Genomic DNA, 22,622 nt, shown 5'->3' on the forward strand with positions numbered 1-22,622 from the left:
GATAACCGGACATTATCGTGCACGAAGCCTGATAACCGGACATTATCGTGCACGAAGCCTGATAACCGGACATTATCGTGCACGAAGCCTGATAACCGGACATTATCGTGCATGAAGCCTGGTCACCGGACAAGAGTTGAGGTTGTCTCGGGAAGCCGAAAATGTTGCTATGTAGTCCTGGACTGTTTGAGAAATATCCGACGATAGCTCCAGATAACCGGAAACGACTGTAGACTGTTTCCCGCGCGGTCAGGATCTTCCAGATATCCGGATACATCTTGGGGCGTGTGAAGATAGCGCAAGTTAGTATAGCCTGAGGAGTGACCTGTGTGTAGCCCCATCCATCACGATAGCAAAGATGGATGCTTTTCATTAAAACTTGTACAGACAAGTTAAAGAGTAGTTCCTCTTTTCTTCCCTCTCGCTCTACCCTTTTTATCACCCCTTTTTCAACTTTTTTTTCTCACTCTTCGATTATTCGTTCTCTTTTCCTTTGAAAAGAGAAAGCCAGCTTAGCTTAGCTGCCAACACCCCTCACATCGTGTCAGCAAGGTGGACAGCCCGCCTGCTTTCTAAACTCTCACTGCATTTTCCATCTCTAAACAATTTACACCATTTACACCTCTTTACACCATTTACACCTCTTCAACTTAACCCTGTCCCAAAAAAAATCATGTTCCGAAGACCTTCTCACCCCTCTCACCAATTAATATAATTGTTAAACTCCCTGGGATAAATAATTGTACTCGCAAAGCTAAGTGACAATCATCCTGGGAAAACAAAATGAGGTGTCAACAGTCAAAGGTAAACAAAGGGGTAGAGTCAATCGTCCTGGGAAAACAAAGAGTGGAACTCGATGGAATGGAATAGTCAAAATAAGGGGTGATCGTCCTGGGATATAATGGCTGGCCAGTTTGTGGTGGCTACGCCCGGCGTCTCCTCTGAGGGTCAACTTTAAACGCTCCCTCGTTTTAAATGTGTATTTTCGACGAATTTTGAAGCATTGGTAGAATGGGTTTGGGAGTCTGTAATGTGGTGGTGGCTGAGGGTGACAGTGGTTGGGGGGGGGGGAAGGTGTGTGTGTGTGTGTGTGTGTGTGTGTGTGTGTGTGTGTGTTCACCTAATTCTGCTTGCAGGGGTTGAGTTCTGGCTCTTTGGGTCCGCCTCTTAACTGTCAAACAACTTATTTTTTTCCACAAACACACACACACACACACACACACACACACACACACACACACACACACACACACAGATGCGTGTGATGTGTATATTAGAGATACGGCCGGACTAGAGCCATGTATAAGTGTAGCTGTATGTTCAGGCTCAGGTAACGGAATATCCTCACTTTTCCCAAGGTAGTTTTTGCTTTGTTTATTCTATCCTTAACGTGAATTTTGAATCCTGTTCTATTAGTCCTGAGTCCCAGTCTCCTGCCTACACCCCTATGTTGGATAGGAGGGATGTCAATGATAATGTGTTCATGTTTTCTGTTTGGAAAGTGTGTTATTATTTGTTCCACCACATACCAGTCCCCCCTTCCATATACCACATCCCTCCCCCCCACATACCACATGCCCCCCCCACATACCACATGCCCCCCCCCACATACCACATCTCCCCCCCCCACATACCACATCCCCCCCCCCTCTTTCACTTGGTGCTGCAACACGTCCTGCCGCTGTTTACTGCCCCTTACGCCTGTTTTATGGTAATTGGCTGTTAAACACTTACTTTCCTACCTACCTCTGGCCACGTTTATTCAGTCCACAGCCGGGCAAGCCACACTGATTGTTTTGCTGTGTTTTTAAAAGCTGTGTGTGTGTGTGTGTGTATGTGTGTGTGTATGTAGGTGTGGAGGCCAGTGTGTGTGTGTGTGTAGGTGTGGAGACCAGTGTGTGTGTGTGTGTAGGTGTGGAGACCAGTGTGTGTGTGTGTGTAGGTGTGGAGGCCAGTGTGTGTATGTGTGTAGGTGTGGAGACCAGTGTGTGTGTGTGTGTGTGTGTAGGTGTGGAGGCCAGTGGCCCGAGCCTTCGCGGTCCCCGGAGGGAGAGATAGGAGGATCTCTCTCTCTCTCTCTCAGAGAGAGGGAGAGAGAGAGAGAGAGAGAGAGAGAGAGAGAGAGAGAGAGAGAGAGAGAGAGAGAGAGAGAGAGAGAGATTTGAAGGCCACAGAGATCTCCCTAAGCTTCCGTTATTAGGGACGGCTTGAGGGTCAACCTCAACCTCCGTCAAGATTTAGCTACTGAAACAAAATTTGTCATGTAGCACGGGCTATGGTGAGCCCGTAGTGGAGGCTCTTTGGAGCCATTATTAGCATCAATACCTGGAGATGTGGGGATTGGGGGTCGGGGGAGTTGGGGAGGTTCCGGAACGCTCTCTAGGTATGCTCCAGGTATGACTATTCTTTCCCACTCCCTTTCCCCTACCCCTTTCTCCCTTTCCCCTACCTATCTCCCACTTCCTTCCCTTCTCCCCTACCCCCTGTCCGTATTTTTTCCCCGCCGGCATTATAATTCCCATCGTTGCATCGCTGGACGCGCCATCATTGTTCCCGCGTCCTGCACGGCTGCTCGGCTAATGGGTGAGACCCCCCCATTCCCCATCTACCCCCAAATTCCCCCCCTGCTCTCTTCCCCACCACCCTCTATCCCCTCCTCTTCCTCCCCCTAACCATCAAACAACTATGCAGCGTCAGTTCCACAACACTGGTGGTCCATAGGGAAGGTGTCGTCCGTCCGCTAATGTCTTGTACGTAGCTGACATGGAGTCTGTCACGATGGGCCACATACTGGGCCATGTGGGCCACATACTGGCCATGTGGGCCACATACTGGGCCATGTGGGCCACGCACTGGCCATGTGGGCCACATACTGGGCCATGTGGACCACATACTGGCCATGTGGGCCACATACTGGGCCATGTGGGCCACGCACTGGTCATGTGGGCCAGATACTGGGCCATGTGGGACACATACTGGCCATGTGGGCCACATACTGGGCCATGTGGACCACATACTGGCCATGTGGGCCACATACTGGACCATGTGGGCCACATACTGGCCCATGTGGGCCACACATGGGCCAATAGTGTCAAGGGGGAGGGGGCACTCAAGGGCCATATGTCACCCTGACTGCCACTTAGGGGTTATAAGTCAGCGTCTGGATCATTGTGGAGGCTGGTATCCAGGGCCCCTTCCCCTTCCCTTTCCCTTCCCTTCCCTTCCCTTTCATTCCTCCCCCCTTCCCTATCCTTCCTAACCCTCCCACCCTTCTCCTACCTACTTTTGCTTCTCTCAACCTGGTCTCATTCCTGCCTCCCCCTTTTTAAATTTATCTATTCCAGCTTTTCCATCCCCCTTTCCCCTTTTCCACATGTGTTCTATGGCCGCCGCTAGCCTCCCCTCGGCCCCTCCTGCAGTCCTCTATCCACCAGCCCTTACTGGCCGCCTAGCCGCTCTTCTGACCACTGGCCAGTAGGGCGGAAGAGACTTTTTTTCCCCCTAAGTTTCTTCTTGGCAGGGAAAATTTCTCTCATCACAGTCAAGACAGTTTGACAGGTCGGTCAAGGGGGAGGGGGTTAGGGGAAGGGAGTTCAGTTTAAGGGGTGGAGGGAAGGCTGGAGAAGGGGGGGGGAGGTTCAAGTTAAGGGGGGAAGAAAAGGGGGTGAGGAGAGATTAAGTTGCAGTTGGCTAAGTTTTAAGTTTTTAGGGGTCGAAGTTCCTTCTCCTTGAGTCTGCCTTTGCCTGATCTATGACAGGAAGACACCATGCCTCCTACCAGCCCATCATGACTCCTACGAGACCTCCATGCCTCCTACCAGCCCACCATGCCTCCAACCAGCCCATCATGACTCCTACGAGACCTCCATGCCTCCTACCAGCCCACCATGCCTCCAACCAGCCCATCATGACTCCTACGAGACCTCCATGCCTCCTACCAGCCCACAATGGCTCCTACCAGTCCTAAATGGCTCCTACCAGGCCACCATGCCTCCTACCAGACCACCATGCCTCCTACCAGTCCTAAATGGCTCCTACCAGACCACCATGCCTCCTACCAGCCCACCATGCCTCCTACCAGCCCACTATGGCTCCTACCAGCCCACCATGCCTCCTACCCACCATGCCTCCTTCCAGCCCACCATGCCTCCTACCAGCCCACCATGCTTCCTACCAGCCCACCATGCCTCCTACCAGCCCACCATGGCTCCTACCAGCCCACCATGCCTCCTACCAGCTCACCATGGCTCCTACGAGCCCACCATGGCTCCTACCAGCCCACCATGCCTCCTACCAGCCCACCATGGCTCCTACCAGCCCACCATGCCTCCTACCAGCCCACCATGGCTCCTACGAGCCCACCATGCCTCGTACCAGCCCACCATGCCTCCTACCTGCCTACCATACCTCCTACCAGCCCACCATGCCTCCTACCAGCCCACCATGGCTCCTACCAGCCCACCATGCCTCCTACCAGCCCACCATGGCTCCTACCAGCCCACCATGTCTCCTACCAGCCCACCAGGCTCCTTCCAGCCCACAATGGCTCCTACCAGCCCACAATGGCTCCCAGCAGTCCTCTATGCCTCCTACCAGCCTACTATGACTATTACCAGTCCACCATGCTTCCTACCAGCCCACCATGCCTCCTACCAGCCCACCATGCCTCCTACCAGCCCACCATGCCTCCTACCAGCCAACCATGCCTCCTACCAGCCCCTCCATGGCTCCTACCAGCCCACCATGCCTCCTACCAGCCCCTCCATACCTCCTACCAGCCCGCCATGCCTCCTACCAGCCCCTCCCTGCCTCCTACCAGCCCGCCATGGCTCCTACCAGCCCCTCCATGCCTCCTACCAGCCCCACCATGCCTTCTACCAGCCCCACCATGCCTCCTACCAGCCCGCCATGCCTCCTACCAGCCCACCATGCCTCCTACCAGCCCCTCCATGCCTCCTACCAGCCCCTCCATGCCTCCTACCAGCCCCTCCATGCCTCCTACCAGCCCGCCATGCCTCCTACCAGCCCCACCATGCCTTCTACCAGACCACCATGCCTCCTACCAGCCCCTCCATGCCTCCTACCAGCCCCACCATGCCTTCTACCAGACCACCATGCCTCCTACCAGCCCGCCATGCCTCCTACCAGCCCCACCATGCCTTCTACCAGACCACCATGCCTCCTACCAGCCCCTCCATGCCTCCTACCAGTCCTAAATGGCTCCTACCAGCCCACCATGCCTCCTACCAGCCCACAATGCCTCCTACCAACCCACTATGACTCCTACCTGCCCACCATGCCTCCTACCAGCCCACCATGCCTCCTACCAGCCCCTCCATGCCTCCTACCAGCCCACCATGCCTCCTACCAGCCCACAATGCCTCCTACCAACCCACTATGACTCCTACCTGCCCACCATGCCTCCTACCTGCCCACCATGCCTCCTACCAGCCCTCCATAGCTCCTACCAGCCCACCATGCCTCCTATCTGCCCACCATGCCTCCTACCAGGCCACCATGGATCCTACCAACCCACCATTTCTCCTGGTAAAAGGTGCCCTAGCCCCCTCCCCCCCCCCCACCACCAACTGCAGGGGGGTTTGGGCAAAATATGACCCATCGCCGTTTACAGTAATTGGCATATTTTCGGTATAAAAAATCGTAATTTAAAAATGAAAATAGGTGCAGAGAGTCAGAATTCGACTCGAAAATCACGCTCAGGAGTCAAATTTTCGATATTTCAGATATTTTGAAAACTGCAGGGGGGTTTGGGCAAAATATGACCCATCGCCGTATTCAGTGATTGGCATATTTTCGGTATAAAAAGTCGTAATTTAAAAATGAAAATAGGTGCAGAGAGTTAGAATTCGGCTCAAAAATCACGGTCAGGAGTCAAATTTTTGACATTTCAGATATTTTGAAAACTGCAGGGGGGTTTGGGCAATATATGACCCATATACCAGCCCCTCCATGCCTCCTACCAGCCCACAATTGCTCCTACCAGGCCACCATGCCTCCTACCAGGCCGCCATGCCTCCTACCAGGCCACCATGCCTCCTACCAGGCCACCATGCCTCCTACCAGCCCACCATGCCTCCTACCAGCCCACTATGCCTCCTACAAGCTCACAATGCCTGCTACCTGCCCACCATGGCTCCTACCAGTCCTCCTACCAGCCCAATATGGCTCCTACCAGCCCTCTATGCCTCCTTCCAGCCCACCATGCCTCCTACCTGCCCACCATGCCTCCTACCAGCCCACCATGCCTCCTACCTGCCCACCATGCCTCCTACCAGCCCACCATGCCTCCTACCAGCCCACCATGCCTCCTACCTGCCCACCATGCCTCCTACCTGCCCACCATGCCTCCTACCAGCCCACCATGGCTCCTGCCAGCGCACCATGCCTCCTACCTGCCCACCATGGCTCCTACCAGCCCACCATGGCTCCTACCGTGGAAACCCCCCTGTGGCCGTGGACACCCCCCTGTGGCCGTGGACACCTCCCTGTGGCCATAGACACCCCCCTGTGGCCGTGGACACCCCCCTGTGGCCGTGGACACCCCCCTGTGGCCGTGGACACCCCTCTGTGGCCGTGGACACCCCCCTATGGCCGTGGACACCCCCTCTTTGGCCGTGGACACCACTGTGGCCGTGGACACCCCCTCTTTGGCCGTGGACACCCCGCTGTTGCTGTGGACACCCCCCTGTGGCCGTGGACACTCCACTGTGGCCGTGGACACTCCACTGTGGCCGTGGACACTCCCCTGTGGCCGTGGACACCCCCCTGTGGCTGTCAATTGTCAATTCAGTCAATTGGTTGTAGACCCAGGAAAGGGTGCATTTGTTAATTTAGGGGCGACGACGACTGTGGGACTAGGAAGGGGTAGAGCTTGAGGGCAAGGTGCCTTTAGGGTTGGAGTCTAGACTTCACCTTCAAGGATGGAAGAGCCAAAGATTTTAGAGTGTCAACTGGGAGTGCAAAGAGGGGGTGAGTGATCTAACACAAAGCGACAACATCGGCTGAGGAGAGCAGTGGAAAGGTAATGTCTGCGAGATTCACAGCACAACGGGTAGTCCATCAGTAATTATAAGGTGTTTTCCAGATTCCTTTATAAATTGTTAGCAAAGATTTATAGGTCAATAACAAATACATATTGTAGATTATGATTTAAAATTTACCACACTAATTTGTGAAAGGCAGAATAAGAGAATATTACAAATGACCAAAATAACATAAATTTCAAGATATTTATGATTATAAAACACTGTACATAGGTTTGGACATAATGTATATACATGTTTTTATGTATTATCTGTTTTACAGTTTTTCCCAGTAAACATCTGCACCTTATGACAGCCTCTGACATTGTTGAAATTATGGCTTGCATTGTTACTGTATTCAAAGTATATTAGCCTTGATTAGGACTGACGAAGAGCACTTAAGACTTTAATTAGTTTCTAAACCAAATTTCAGCATATCGTTTTAAAAGAATTAAAACTGCAAGTCTCTCTAAATTGTTAAGGAATATTCTTATCTAAGGAAATCTTAACACACAGTGCCAATCAAAAATACTGGCTTCTTTTCTTGTGTTTCTATTAAAAATAATCAGTCTGACATTACTAATATAGTATTAAAATGGCGAAAATTACTATAGGCTGTATGTAGACCACGGGACGAGTTTCTGAATCCATTATTTATGAATCTCGAAAGCTTTTATCCCCTGTTTTGATTTATAATATACTGATTAAAGTAAATCAGTATATTACTTATTACTTATTATATTAAATTATAATATTACTGATTAAAAGTAACTAACGGAATGTAAAACATTGGAGCGCAAACTAGCACAGCACGAGAAATTGAAATTGAAATAAGTTTATTCAGGTAAAATACACACAAAGGGATGAGGTAGCTCAAGCTATTCTCACCCCGTTCAGTACATCGTGTTACTACATACATAGACACACATCACAAGCAATAAACGTATTACCGAACATTCTGAGAGATAAACATATACATTAACTAGCACAGCACGAGGATATGGTCGTTAAGCACTGTGACGTCACCAATGACGTCGGGCAAGGTCAGGAGCGGCCGGCGCCGCCTCAGTGTCGGGCTGACAGCCAGTAGACGTAGTTCCTTAGGCGGTGTCCCGCTTCTTACTTCATTTGCAGCTACACCGGTCATCAGGTAAGGTTACCGTGGACTTTATTGCTCAATGTATTAACTCATATAAGGTGTCGATATTTAATTATGGTGTGACCTGGTTGTTGGCGTAGCGTAATGTGGGCTCTGTTATCTGTGATGCCTTCAGAGGGACGGTGATATTTGGGTGGCGTATGATAGAATTGGTAAAGTTATTTACATGGAAACGTAGTTGACGTATCCTAACAATAGTATTAATAATTAGCCTCGTTTAAGATTTAGCCGTACAGCATTAAGTGGCTGGTCCACAATTTTTTGTTAAATCTGCATTAGAGCGGGCAAAAAGTCTAAATATCTGGGCAGTACGTAAGGTATTTAAGTACGTGGCCCGTTTAAAATGCAATAGAGTAATGAGTAAAGGATGAGGGTGTAAAGGATAAAAATTACTACAGAATTTGTAGCTCAAAACTTTAGAGCCAGCTGTCGTAATATTTAAATTTTTAAATGGCTAGTAGGTACTGTAAGGCACTAAATGTACAGCTTATTCCTGTGGCGAAGCGTTGGTGGCAGTTTATGGGCGTCTACTGTGGCTTAATGGTCTGAGGGTGTTTTCACAGCCCCCCCCACCCCCCTTAAGGCTCGCAAAACTAGGCTGTTTCGATGACTTTATGCTTTTAAAACTTAATGGTATTAAACCCAATTTTTTTTAACAGGTGGGTGTGGATTTCTGTAATGTAATTCACGGAACCAATTTCATCTCAATAACTTTGGTTAAGACCGGGTATTTGGTAAGTTATGCAAGTTTGAATTTCTTTAGTCTTGATATCTGTAGTGTCCATTGCAGCGGGTAAACAAATTTTCAGGTACAGTAGTTCTAATAGTTTGTGGTAAAAGTAGAAATTGAAAATTATACTTTGGTATTGTATTAAATCTCGGCCCTTCCCCCCCCCCCCCACTACTTGGGCGATTTTCCTAGTTCATGTTGTTTCTTCAGTAGTGCGAACATTTTTTGTAAAGCTTTCAGTAAAGTTAATGTATTCAGTGGGGCCGTAATTAGTAAACGTAGAAATATGCGTGTCTGGGATCACATTGTTTTCCCAGACGGTCAATTTTGTAAGTAATTAAGTGTTGGCATGTCGGTAATTTACGGGCTACTAGTGGACATGCCACGTCTTATGGGGGCGTAATGTTAATCAGTCATGGTATCGGTAGTCACTAGAATGCGTGGTAATATTGTTTGGAATGGCAACTTAAAAGCTATTAGGATGAATGTATTAAACAAATTAAGAATTTAAATTTATTGAATAAGGTTTAGTACTAAAGTTTGTACCCTGGTGTTGCCCTATATATCAAAGATTACAAAAACAAGAGGTATAAAATGTTAGAAATTATAATTTGTTGAACAAAAATACCCTTACGACTTTTTCATAAATTTATTTGATACTTTATAAAACATTGTAATGGTATAAATATAATGTTTTGTTTTTCTAGGGTCTGGCTCGACATTGGCCACGAGTCTTCTTGAGAAACTTCAAGTGAACGGAGGACTAGTCCGTCACAAGGCACGGAACTAGCTCTGGCGTGACGTAGCTGCAAGTCTCGATAGAGGTGGTTGGACGGTGTTGAACACGGGGCGGCTGGCAACGTTGCAGGAATATCTGAAAGAAAAGGCAAGTTGTTAAAACGTTCAGTTAATATTTATCATTTAGCAGGACTGTTGGAAAGGATATTCTGCAGAATTATAGAAAGAGCATCTGTGGGACATTAGAAACGGTTAGTATTAAACTAGTTTACTTGTCTTAGTTATGAGACTTGGGTTTAGGAGGCAGTAAAAATATAGAAATTAATGGAATAGGCTACCATAATTAGTAGGGAAATATCGATAGATGAGCTTTGAAGCGGCATGATTCAAAGATAGTGTAAAGGATGAATGGTAGTGTTCATGACGTTGTAATTGGGAGGACCTAATAGTGTTCGGTGAAAATAATTTAGGGCATTATGAATAGTTAGCAGGGGGGGGAGTGACGAACTGTGGAAGGCGTTGCTTCTGCACCACTAAAATTTGCAACTAGCAATATTGAACGTTGAGAGTTTGCAAGAATACTGCAGTTTCTTACTGGTTAGTGTAAATGTTAGGAAGAATGAAGGAATGTACATATTCTTCAGTTGACTATAACGGTAAGTGTTTAGCAGTTTTAATGTCAAATGGGATAAATTGGTATTCGATGAAGTATGGTTGACGGGCCATTTTGTTAGTGAAAACGTGTAAAAGTAATATAAAGGGAGGAAACGTGACTACTAATAACTTTTACAACATCGTAGATTTGTGGTAGAATGGTGGTTGTAGAATAGTATGTAGTAGGAAATAGTTTGGTGTGTAGTTACTCTAGCTAAAGTGTTGGAAGGACAAGTAGAGAAACGTGAATATTGAAATTAATACACACATTTTAACTTTACAGACGCAGTATAGAAAATGGATGAAGACGGGTGGCTGTAGCAGTAAGGACGGTGAAGCATAGACTGCAAAATTGAGAAGCAAGATGCAAAATAAAGGAAAGTTGTAAATCTGTATTGTGTACTTTGAAACTGTTTTTAGAATCTGTTCCCTCTTATGTATAATATCTGGTGTATGGTGTTATGACTATTGTTCGGCTGGTTTTCTGTATTAACAATGTGGTTCCGATAAATGTTCGTATTGGAATAAATATCCCTTAATTATAGACGTTAATGTTTACAGCCGTTTGTGTATTCTTTAACGGCTGGCTATGCACAGTTTATATATCTACAAAGCCATGTTTATTGTTGTAACATTGTCTAGGCCCAGTGTGTGACAGTGGCTAGAATTTGAAGGTTTGTTAATAAAGTGTTCTTATTGGATATGAAGTGTATGAACTGTCCCAAATGGCTTTAGTACTCTTGATGTAAGTTTGACACAGTAACACTTTGTGGTTAATGTTGTTAGAAGGGTTGTTCCTGAGGGTTTTAAGTTGACTGATCACCTTGTTCCTTAAGAGCATTTTGGCCCGGTTTGGTGCCTTCTTTTGATAATTACCTTACCTTAAGAGCATTTTGGTGAAACAGGCTTTACTGAATGAAGGCAATTGGTTTATAGGGAATATTTTTGTCAATTGTAATCCTCACCTAGGTGGTGTTAAATACTTATTATCAATAGTTGCAACCTTGTGGAATATAAATATGAACATGAACCTTAGTGTTTTGTTTTTAACGACGCGTTTTTCTAACGTAGTTACATTTTTCTTAGGTCAGTTGTATATAAGTTTTCTAACCATATATATTGCTGTTTACTTGGTTAAAAATTCATCGTATTCGTCTGTTTCTTGTAAAGTGTTGGTGCTTTTAATGTCGGTGTGTCTTTGTGTGTGGTATAGTAGGGGTTTGATAATGGTAGTGGCATCAGTGAAATGTTTAATTTACTTCATGTGCATCTTGAAAAGAATAAAACAAAATTGGGGGAAGTGTACAGGACAAGTGTGTATAGAACGTTGAAGGGGTTGAATGGATGGCACATTGTCGTGAAGTCAGCCTGAGTGTCCTCAATGTAAATAAAGGTTTTCATAGTAGCAGCAAGTGAAAAGTAATACGAAGACCTTTCACTCCATGCGACGAAGATAACGCGCAATTTACAAGAATTTTGCGTCGCAACACAATTGGTGGCAAAATAAAACATAACACAACAGACGACGACATTTAACTACATACGAAGATAACACACAGTTCACAAGAAATGGTGGCAAACACAAGCGACATTTCACTACATATGACGAAGATGGCATAAAATTCACAAATTCGCCTCATCACAAGAAATTTTGGAAAAAATAAAGACACGACACGACAGACGACGACAACACGACAAACGACGACATTTCACTACATACGACGAAGATAGCACGAAATTCGCCTCAAATCAAGAAATTTTGGAAAAAATAAAACGACACAACACGACAGACGACGACACAACACGACAGACGACGACACAACACGACAGACGACGACACAACACGACAGACGACGACACAACACGACAAACGACGACACAACACGACAAACGACGACACAAACGACGACACAACACGACAAACGACGACACAACACGACAAACGACGACATTTCACTACATACGACGAAGATAGCACAAAATTCACAAAAAATTCGCCTCAAATCACAAATTTTGGAAAAATAAAACGACACAACACGACAGACGACGACACAACACGACAAACGACGACACAACACGACAAACGACGACATTTCACTACATACGACGAAGATAGCACGAAATTCGCCTCAAATCACAAGAAATGTTGGAAAAAATAAAACGACACAACACGACAAACGACGACACAACACGACAAACGACGACATTTCACTACATACGACGAAGATAGCACGAAATTCGCCTCAAATCACAAGAAATTTTGGAAAAAATAAAACGACACAACACGACAAACGACGACACAACACGACAAACGACGACACAACACGACAAACGACGACACAACACGACAAACGACGACACAACACGACAAACGACGACATTTCACTACATACGACGAAGATAGCACGAAATTCGCCTCAAATCACAAGAAATTTTGGAAAAAATAAAGACACAACACGACAAACGACGACACAACACGACAAACGACGACATTTCACTACATACGACAAAGATAGCACGAAATTCGCCTCAAATCACAAGAAATTTTGGAAAAAATAAAACGACACAACACGACAGACGACGACACAACACGACAAACGACGACACAACACGACAAACGACGACATTTCACTACATACGACGAAGATAGCACGAAATTCGCCTCAAATCACAAGAAATTTTGGAAAAAATAAAACGACACAACACGACAAACGACGACACAACACGACAAACGACGACACAACACGACAAACGACGACATTTCACTACATACGACGAAGATAGCACGAAATTCGCCTCAAATCACAAGAAATTTTGGAAAAAATAAAACGACACAACACGACAAACGACGACACAACACGACAAACGACGACATTTCACTACATACGACAAAGATAGCACGAAATTCGCCTCAAATCACAAGAAATTTTGGAAAAAATAAAACGACACAACACGACAGACGACGACACAACACGACAAACGACGACACAACACGACAAACGACGACATTTCACTACATACGACGAAGATAGCACGAAATTCGCCTCAAATCACAAGAAATTTTGGAAAAAATAAAACGACACAACACGACAAACGACGACACAACACGACAAACGACGACACAACACGACAAACGACGACACAACACGACAAACGACGACATTTCACTACATACGACGAAGATAGCACGAAATTCGCCTCAAATCACAAGAAATTTTGGAAAAAATAAAACGACACAACACGACAAACGACGACACAACACGACAAACGACGACATTTCACTACATACGACAAAGATAGCACGAAATTCGCCTCAAATCACAAGAAATTTTGGAAAAAATAAAACGACACAACACGACAGACGACGACACAACACGACAAACGACGACACAACACGACAAACGACGACATTTCACTACATACGACGAAGATAGCACGAAATTCGCCTCAAATCACAAGAAATTTTGGAAAAAATAAAACGACACAACACGACAAACGACGACACAACACGACAAACGACGACACAACACGACAAACGACGACACAACACGACAAACGACGACACAACACGACAAACGACGACATTTCACTACATACGACGAAGATAGCACGAAATTCGCCTCAAATCACAAGAAATTTTGGAAAAAATAAAACGACACAACACGACAAACGACGACACAACACGACAAACGACGACATTTCACTACATACGACAAAGATAGCACGAAATTCGCCTCAAATCACAAGAAATTTTGGAAAAAATAAAACGACACAACACGACAGACGACGACACAACACGACAAACGACGACACAACACGACAAACGACGACACAACACGACAAACGACGACATTTCACTACATACGACGAAGATAGCACGAAATTCGCCTCAAATCACAAGAAATTTTGGAAAAAATAAAACGACACAACACGACAAACGACGACACAACACGACAAACTACGACATTTCACTACATACGACAAAGATAGCACGAAATTCGCCACGAATCACAAGAAATTTTGGAAAAAATAAAACGACACAACACGACAAACGACGACACAACACGACAAACGACGACACAACACGACAAACGACGACATTTCACTACATACGACGAAGATAGCACGAAATTCGCCTCAAATCACAAGAAATTTTGGAAAAAATAAAACGACACAACACGACAAACGACGACACAACACGACAAACGACGACACAACACGACAAACGACGACATTTCACTACATACGACGAAGATAGCACAAAATTCACAAGAAATTCGCCTCAAATCACTAGAAATTTTGGAAAAATAAAACGACACAGGACTCCTGCACTCCTGCATTATCCCCCATACTCCGCAACTCTCCCCCAGTATCCCCCTACTCTCCCCCACTCCCCATACTCGACCCACTCCTGCAGTACCCCCGTATCCCCCTACTCCCCCCCACTCCCCATACTCCCCCAGTATCCCCCTACTCCCCCCTACTCCCCATACTCCCCCAGTATCCCCCTACTCCCCCCCACTCCCCATACTCCCCCAGTATCCCCCTACGCTCCCCCACTCCCCATACTCCCCCAGTCTTGTAACTTGAATTCTGCGACGCAGAATTCTTGTAAATTTTGAGTCATCTTCGTCGCATGGAGTGAAAGGTCTTCATATTACTCTTCACTTACTGCTACTGTGAGAACCTTAATTTACGGTAAGGACACTATCAGGCAGACTTCACGACAATGTGCTTGTATTTAACCCCTTCAACGTTCTTTACACATCTGTGCTGTTCACTCCCCCCTCCTCCCCCAATTTTGTTTCACTCTTTTCAAGATGCACATACGTAGTGTGATAACGTTTCACTGATGCTACCATCATTGTCACTCCTATACCACACCAAGGGACACAGACATTAAAAGCACCAACATTTTACAAGAAACAGACTAATACGATGAATTTTAAACCAAGTAAACAGCAATAAATATGGTTATAAAACTTATGTACAACTGACCTAAGAAAAATGTAACAAAAACGAGTCACGTTTCTTTACATTGATAACATAAGTACTGTCAAAGTAAAACACCAAGGTTCATGTTGCTCATATTTATTATATTCCACAAGATTGCATCTATTAATACCAAGTATTTAACACCACCTAGGTGAGGATTACGGTCGACAAAAATATTCCCTATAAACCAATTTGCGTCATTTAGTGTACAGCCTGTTTCACCAAAATGCTCTTTAGGAACAAGGTGATCAGTCAACACCACTTTAAACCCTTAGGAACAACCATTTTAACATTGACACTAACACTTAGTGGTTAAACTTTTACATCAAGAGGACTAAAGCCATTTGGGACATTTTCATACACTTCTTATCCAATATGAACACTTTATTAAACATTTTAAATTCTAGCCACTGTCACATACACTGGGCCTAGACAATGTTACAACAATAAACATGGCTTTTAGACAAACTGTGCATAGCCAGCCGTTAAAGAATACACAAACAGCTGTAAACATTAACTTCTATAATTACGGGATATTTATTCCAATACGATCATCATTCATTGGACCCACATTGTTAATGTAGAAAACCAGCCGAACAATAGTCATAACGCCATACACCAGATATTAAACATAAGAGGGAACAGATTCTATTGTTCTAAGAACAGTTTCAAAGTACACAATCCACAGATTTACAACTTATTTTGCATCTTGCTTCCCAATTTTGCAGTCTATGCTTCACCGGCCTTCTTACTGCTACAGCCACCCGTCTTCATCCATTTTCTATACTGCGTCTGTAAAGTTAAAATGTTTGCATTAATTTCAATATTCACGTTTCTCTACTTGTCCTTCCAACACTTTAGCTAGAGTAACTACACACCAAACTATTTCCTACTACAAACTATTCTCTAACCACCATTCTACCACAAATCTACGATGTTCTGAAAGTTATCATTAGTAGTCACGTTTCCTCCCTTTATATTACTTTTACACGTTTTCACTAACAAAATGGCCCGTCAACCATACTTCATCGAATACCAATTTATACCATTTGACATTAAAACTGCTAAACACTTACCGTTATAGTCAACTGAAGAATATGTACATTCCTTCATTCTTCCTAACATTTACACTAACCAGTAAGAAACTGCAGTATTCTTGCAAACTCAACGTTCAATATTGCTAGTTGCAAATTCTAGTGGTGCAGAAGCAACGCCTTCCACAGTTCGTCACTCCCCCCCCCCCCTGCTAACTATTCATAATGCCCTAAATTATTTTCACCGAACACTATTAGGTCCTCCCAATTACAACGTCATGAACACTACCATTCATCCTTTACACTATCTTTGAATCATGCCGCTACAAAGCTCATCTATCGATATTTCTCTAATTATGGTAGCCTATTCCATTAATTTCTATATTTTAACTGGCATTTTTACTGCCTCCTAAACCCAAGTCTCATAACCAAGACAAGTAAACTAGTTAATACTAACAGTTTCTAATGTCCCACAGATGCTCTTTCTATAATTCTGCAGAATATCCTTTCCAACAATTTCCTGCTAAATGATAAATATTAACTGAACGTTTTAACAACTTGCCTTTTCTTTCAGATATTCCTGCAACGTTGCCAGCCGCCCCGTGTTCAACACTGTCCAACCACCTCTATCGAGACTTGCAGCTACGTCACGCCAGAACTAGTTCTGTGCCTTGTGACTGACTAGTCTTCCGTTCACTTTGAAAGTTATTTCTCAAGAAGACTCGTGGCCAATGTCGAGCCAGACCCTAGAAAAACAAAACATTAAAGTTATTTATACCATTACAATGATTTATAAATTATCATAAATTTATGAAAGTCTTAAGGTTATTTTTGTTCAACAAATTATAATTTCTCTGTATAACATTGTATACCCTCGCGTCTTTGTAATCTTTTGATATATAGGGCAACACCAGGGTACAAACTTTAGTACTAAACCTTTTGCAATAAATTTAAATTCTTAATTTGATACATTCATCCTAATAGCTTTTAAGTTGCCATTCCAAACAATATTACCACGCATTCTAGCGACTACCGATACCATGACTGATTAACATTACGCCCCCATAAGACGTGGCATGTCCACTAGTAGCCCGTAAATTAGCGACATGCCAACACTTAATTACTTACAAAATTGACTGTCTGGGAAAACAATGTGATCCCAGACACGCAGATATCTACGTTTACCAATTACGGCCCCACTGAATATAAACTTTACTGAAAGCTTTACAATACAACTTTCGCACTACTGAAGAAACCACATGAACTAGGAAAATTGCCCAAGTAGTGGGGGAGGGGTGGAAGGAAGATTTAATACAATACCAAAATAAAAATTTTCAATTTCTACCTAACCACAAACTATTAGAACTACTGTACCTGAAAATTTGTTTATCTGCTGCAATGGACACTACAGATATCAAGACTGAAGAAATTCAAACTTGCATAACTTGCCAAATACCCGGTCTTAACCAAAGTAATTCGGATGAAATTGGTTCCGCGAATTACATAACAGGCGAGTGTGGACTTCCGTAAAGTAAAAAAAGTGGGTTTAATACCATTAAGTTTTAAAAGCATCAAGATTCATCGAAGCAGCCTAGTTCTGCGAGCCCCGGGGGGGGCTGTGAAAACACCCTCAGACCATTAAGCCACAGAAGATACCCATAAACTGCCACCAACTACTATCAACGCTACGCCAAAGGAATAAGCGGTACATTTAGTGCCTTGCAGTACCTAGAAGCCATTTAAAAATTTAAGTAATATGACAGCTGGCTAAAATTTAGCAACAAATCACCAAAATTCTGCAGCAAGTTGTATCTTTTACTCATTACTCTAATAATTATTGCATTTTAAACGTGCCACGTACTTAAATATCTTACGTACTGCCCAGATATTTAGACTTGCCCGTTCTAATGCAGATTTAAAAACAAAAATAATTGTGGACCAGTTACTTAATGCTGTACGGCTAAATCTTAAACGAAGCTAATTATTAATACTATTGTTAGGATACATCAACTAGGTTTCCATGTAAATAACTTTACCAATTCTATCATACGCCACCCAAATATCACCGTCCCTATAAAGGCATCACAGATAACAGAGCCCACATTACGCTACGCCAACAACCAGGTCACACCATAATTAAATATCGACACCTGCACCTTATATGAGTTAATACATTGAGCAATAAAGTCCACGGTAACCTTACCTGATGACCGGTGTAGCTGCAAATGAAGTAAGAAGCGGAACACCGCCTAAGGAACTACGTCTGTTGGCTGTCAGCCCGACACTGAGGCGACGCCGTCCGCTCCTGACCTTCTTGCCTAACACAGCGTCATTGGTGACGTCACAGTGCTTAACGACCATATCCTCGTGCTGTGCTAGTTAATGTATATGTTTATCTCTCAGAATGTTCGGTAATACGTTTATTGCTTGTGATGTGTGTCTATGTATGTAGTAACACGATGTACTGAACGGGGTGAGAATAGCTTGAGCTACCTCATCCCTTTGTGTGTATTTTACCTCAATAAACTTATTTCAATTTCTCGTGCTGTGCTAGTTTGCGCTCCAATGTTTTACATTCCGTTAGTTACTTTTAATCAGTAATATTATAATTTAGTGTAATAAGTAATATACTGATTTACTTTAATTAGTATATTATAAATCAAAACAGGGGATAAAAGCTTTCGAGATTCATAAATAATGGATTCAGAAACTCGTCCCGTGGTCTACATACAGCCTATAGTAATTTTCGCCATTTTAATACTATATTAGCAATGTCAGACTGATTATTTTTAATAGTAACACAAGAAAAGAAGCCAGTATTTTTGATTGGCACTGTGTGTTAAGATTTCCTTAGATAAGAATATTCCTTAACAATTTAGAGAGACTTGCAGTTTTAATTCTTTATAAAATGATATGCTGAAATTTCGTTTAGAAACTAATTAATGTCTTAAGTGCTCTTCGTCAGTCCTAATCAAGGCTAATATACTTTGAATACAGTAACAATGCAAGCCATAATTTCAACAATGTCAGAGGCTGTCATAAGGTGCAGATGTTTACTGGGAAAAACTGTAAAACAGATAATACATAAAAACATGTATATACATTATGTCCAAACCTATGTACAGTGTTTTATAATCATAAATATCTTGAAATTTATGTTATTTTGGTCATTTGTAATATTCTCTTATTCTGCCTTTCACAAATTAGTGTGGTAAATTTTAAATTATAATCTACAATATGTATTTGTTATTAACCTATAAATCTTTGCTAACAATTTATAAAGGAATCTGGAAAACACCTTATAATTACTGATGGACTACCCGTTGTGCTGTGAATCTCGCAGACATTACCTTTCCACTGCTCTCCTCAGCCGATGTTGTCGCTTTGTGTTAGATCACTCACCCCCTCTTTGCACTCCCAGTTGACACTCTAAAATCTTTGGCTCTTACATCCTTGAAGGTGAAGTCTAGACTCCAACCCTAAAGGCACCTTGCCCTCAAGCTCTACCCCTTCCTAGTCCCACAATCGTCGTCGCCCCTAAATTAACAAATGCATCCTTTCCTGGGTCTACAACCAATTGACTGAACATAATGGGCTGTGTTGCACCACACAACTTCCCCCATGCTCGAGTGGGGGAGTTGTGTATATTGACATAGCTCGAGTGCATGGGGGGAGTTGTGTAAAACCCTGGTTTGTGTCTCGGAGAGGCTGCAGGATCCAAGTAAGTTCAGTAGAACTTCTGGTTTCAACTTTTTTTTTTTTTACCATGTCATAGCTCAGTCGATTAAGGCAGCGTCTGGGATGCTCTCGGACGTAGGTTCGAATCCTCGTCACGGCCCTTGTGGATTTGTTCATCAATATATAAAAAAGGTTAAGTTCCCAAAGTTACTGGTGCTAGTTGAATAATCTCCTACAGAGTTAATTAGCCTAAGTTTTAAAAGTAACGGAGGAGTGGTGGCTGCATTTGTTAAACAAGTAACCTTATTAACTATCCAGACTGTAATGGACTGCAGAGATATCTTTAACCAACCAACAGTTGATGGTGCGAGGGCTCCTACCAGCCCCTCCATGCCTCCTACCTGCCTACTATGGCTCCGACTAGCCCACCATGCCTCCTACCAGCCCCCTCCATGCCTCCTACCAGCCCTCCATGCCTCCTACCAGCCCCCTCCATGCCTCCTACCAGCCCACCATGCCTCCTACCAGCCCCCGACCTTTACCTCTTTCCCCATTTGGTCTTACTATAGCTCCTCCTCAACTCTCTTCTCCCCCTCCATTTATCCCCACCACACCCCTCCCCACCACACCCCTCCGCACCACATGTACCGAGTGTGAACAGAGGGGCGGGGGCAGGGGGCGCCCCCTGCAAGACTATATGCCACTATCTTTATCCTTTTCATTCCAGTATTGGCCCTTATGTAGATGAGGGCCACTCTGAGTGGGCAAGGAAGAGGCACTCAGCCTCTTGTGCCTCCTCTCCTTCCTCTCTCTCTCTGTCTCGTGGCCTCTTGCGGTCTCTGCCTTCCTTGCTCCCCCTCCCCCTGCCTTTCTTGCTCCCCCCCCCTCCTTTCAGGCCATATGCCCTTCCCTCTCACCTTCTGCCCATTCCATCTTCCTACCATCTTACTCATTACTCACTCTCGTGTTCCTGTCTCTAGCCCATCTTCGTCACCTACCCTACCCACACCTATCCTTCTCTTCCACACTACCCCCCCCCCCCCTTCTTCCACATCAACTCCCCTTCCACACTTCCTCTCCCCCTTCCCCCTCCATGGGGGGGGCGGGACCCCTACTCTCCCCCCACTACATTATGCATGATATTGCCCGATATTCAGGGCCTAATGTCGCGCTCTCTGCTAAATATCCCGGGTGGGGTGCTGTTGTGCGCTGGGGAGGGGGTGGGGGAGACGGGGGAATGGTGGGGAGAATGCCTGGGGTGGGGAGGAGTGCCTGGGGTGGGGAGGAGTGCCTGGGGTGGGAGGAGGGGGTGGGGGGAGGCAAAGTAGTATTTTCAGCCAGTGATTTGGTCATCTTTTAGTCTCTTCCAATGGTTTGACTTGTGATATTGCTGGTGTGTGTGTGTGTGTGTGTGTGTGTGTGTGTGTGTGTGTGTGTGTGTGTGTGTGTGTGTGTGTGTGTGTGTGTGTGTCATATGGGGAGGGGTAGGTGGGGGGATGGAGGTAGGAGGGAGTAGGGAAAGTTGGAGGTAGAAGGGAGTAGGGGGGAAGGGGGTGTTGGGAAGTAGGAGGTAGGTGAAGGTTGAGGATAGGAATATTAATATAAGAAACAAACGGGTGATATATCAGGGGTAGGGACGTGTTAAAGGGAGGGGGTGTAGGTGTCGGGTGCTATACTGGAACTGCATACTCTAGGATTGGTCTGACATACGTCGTGTGTGTTATTCTGAGGGATTCCGTGCTCAGTTTTTGAAAAGTAGACCTTTGCTAGTCTTGCATATGCAGGTGGTATTCACATGGTACCATTTTGGGGTCTTAAGTCATTAAGGCATCAAATTAGTCATTAACCAAACCTCTAATTGTGTGTGTGGATACTACCTACCTCCCATAGCTTCATTCATCCATACACTCATCAAACTCATCTCTCCCTTCCTGCCCCCCCTCACCCCCTCTCTCCAGCACCCACCATGCATCTATTCACCTCCATGGCACCATTATAGTGCCTCTTGGAGCGGGCTAATGACGACCTGATTAATGGTGCTTTTGACACCGCTCGTGGCACTCCTGTTGTGTTGTGGGCTGGGTGTACATGTTGGCTACGAGGCAGGACGTGTGAGGAATGAGACGTGAGGAAATGAGGCTGGGTTGCCAGACATATTGTAGTGTCCTTATATAAGCGTGTGAACGCTCGCGATCTTCTGAGGTTGTGCGCGCTCTCATAAGATGGGTGCGTTCTCTGAGGATGTGTGCGCTTTTCCAGGATATGTGCATGCTCCTAGGGGTATGTAGTCGCCTAGGATGTGTGGGTTCTCTTCTGAGACGTGTGGCTTCTCTTCTGAGACGTGTGGGTTCTCTTCTGAGACGTGTGGGTTCTCTTCTGAGACGTGTGGGTTCTCTGCCGAGACGTGTGGGTTCTCTGCCGAGACGTGTGGGTTCTCTTCTGAGACATGTGGGTTCTCTTCTGAGACGTGTGGGGATCTCTTCTGAGAAATGTGGGTTCTCTTCTGAGAAATGTGGGTTCTCTTCTAAGACGTGTGGGTTCTCTTTGAATGCCTGTCCACCATATCTCAACATCTCTTCACTAACCAGTTG

General features: G+C 45.0%; 1 protein-coding gene and 1 long non-coding RNA gene across 6 annotated transcripts in view; one reads left to right on the top strand and one right to left on the bottom strand.

The window, feature by feature from the left end:
• Ddr (discoidin domain-containing receptor 2) overlaps positions 1 to 22,622 on the top strand; it is a 642,292-nt gene that overhangs the window by 554,301 nt on the left and 65,369 nt on the right. The window lies entirely within an intron of this gene.
• On the bottom strand, positions 15,683 to 18,713 carry LOC123746111 (uncharacterized). The gene is made up of 3 exons (XR_011224969.1): positions 18,557 to 18,713; positions 16,916 to 17,099; positions 15,683 to 16,111 (listed from the first exon to the last, which is right to left on the bottom strand). It is a non-coding gene; the product is annotated as an uncharacterized lncRNA (long non-coding RNA).

This window comes from Procambarus clarkii, chromosome 78 (assembly GCF_040958095.1).
Source record: "Procambarus clarkii isolate CNS0578487 chromosome 78, FALCON_Pclarkii_2.0, whole genome shotgun sequence".
Classification (NCBI taxonomy): domain Eukaryota; kingdom Metazoa; phylum Arthropoda; class Malacostraca; order Decapoda; family Cambaridae; genus Procambarus; species Procambarus clarkii.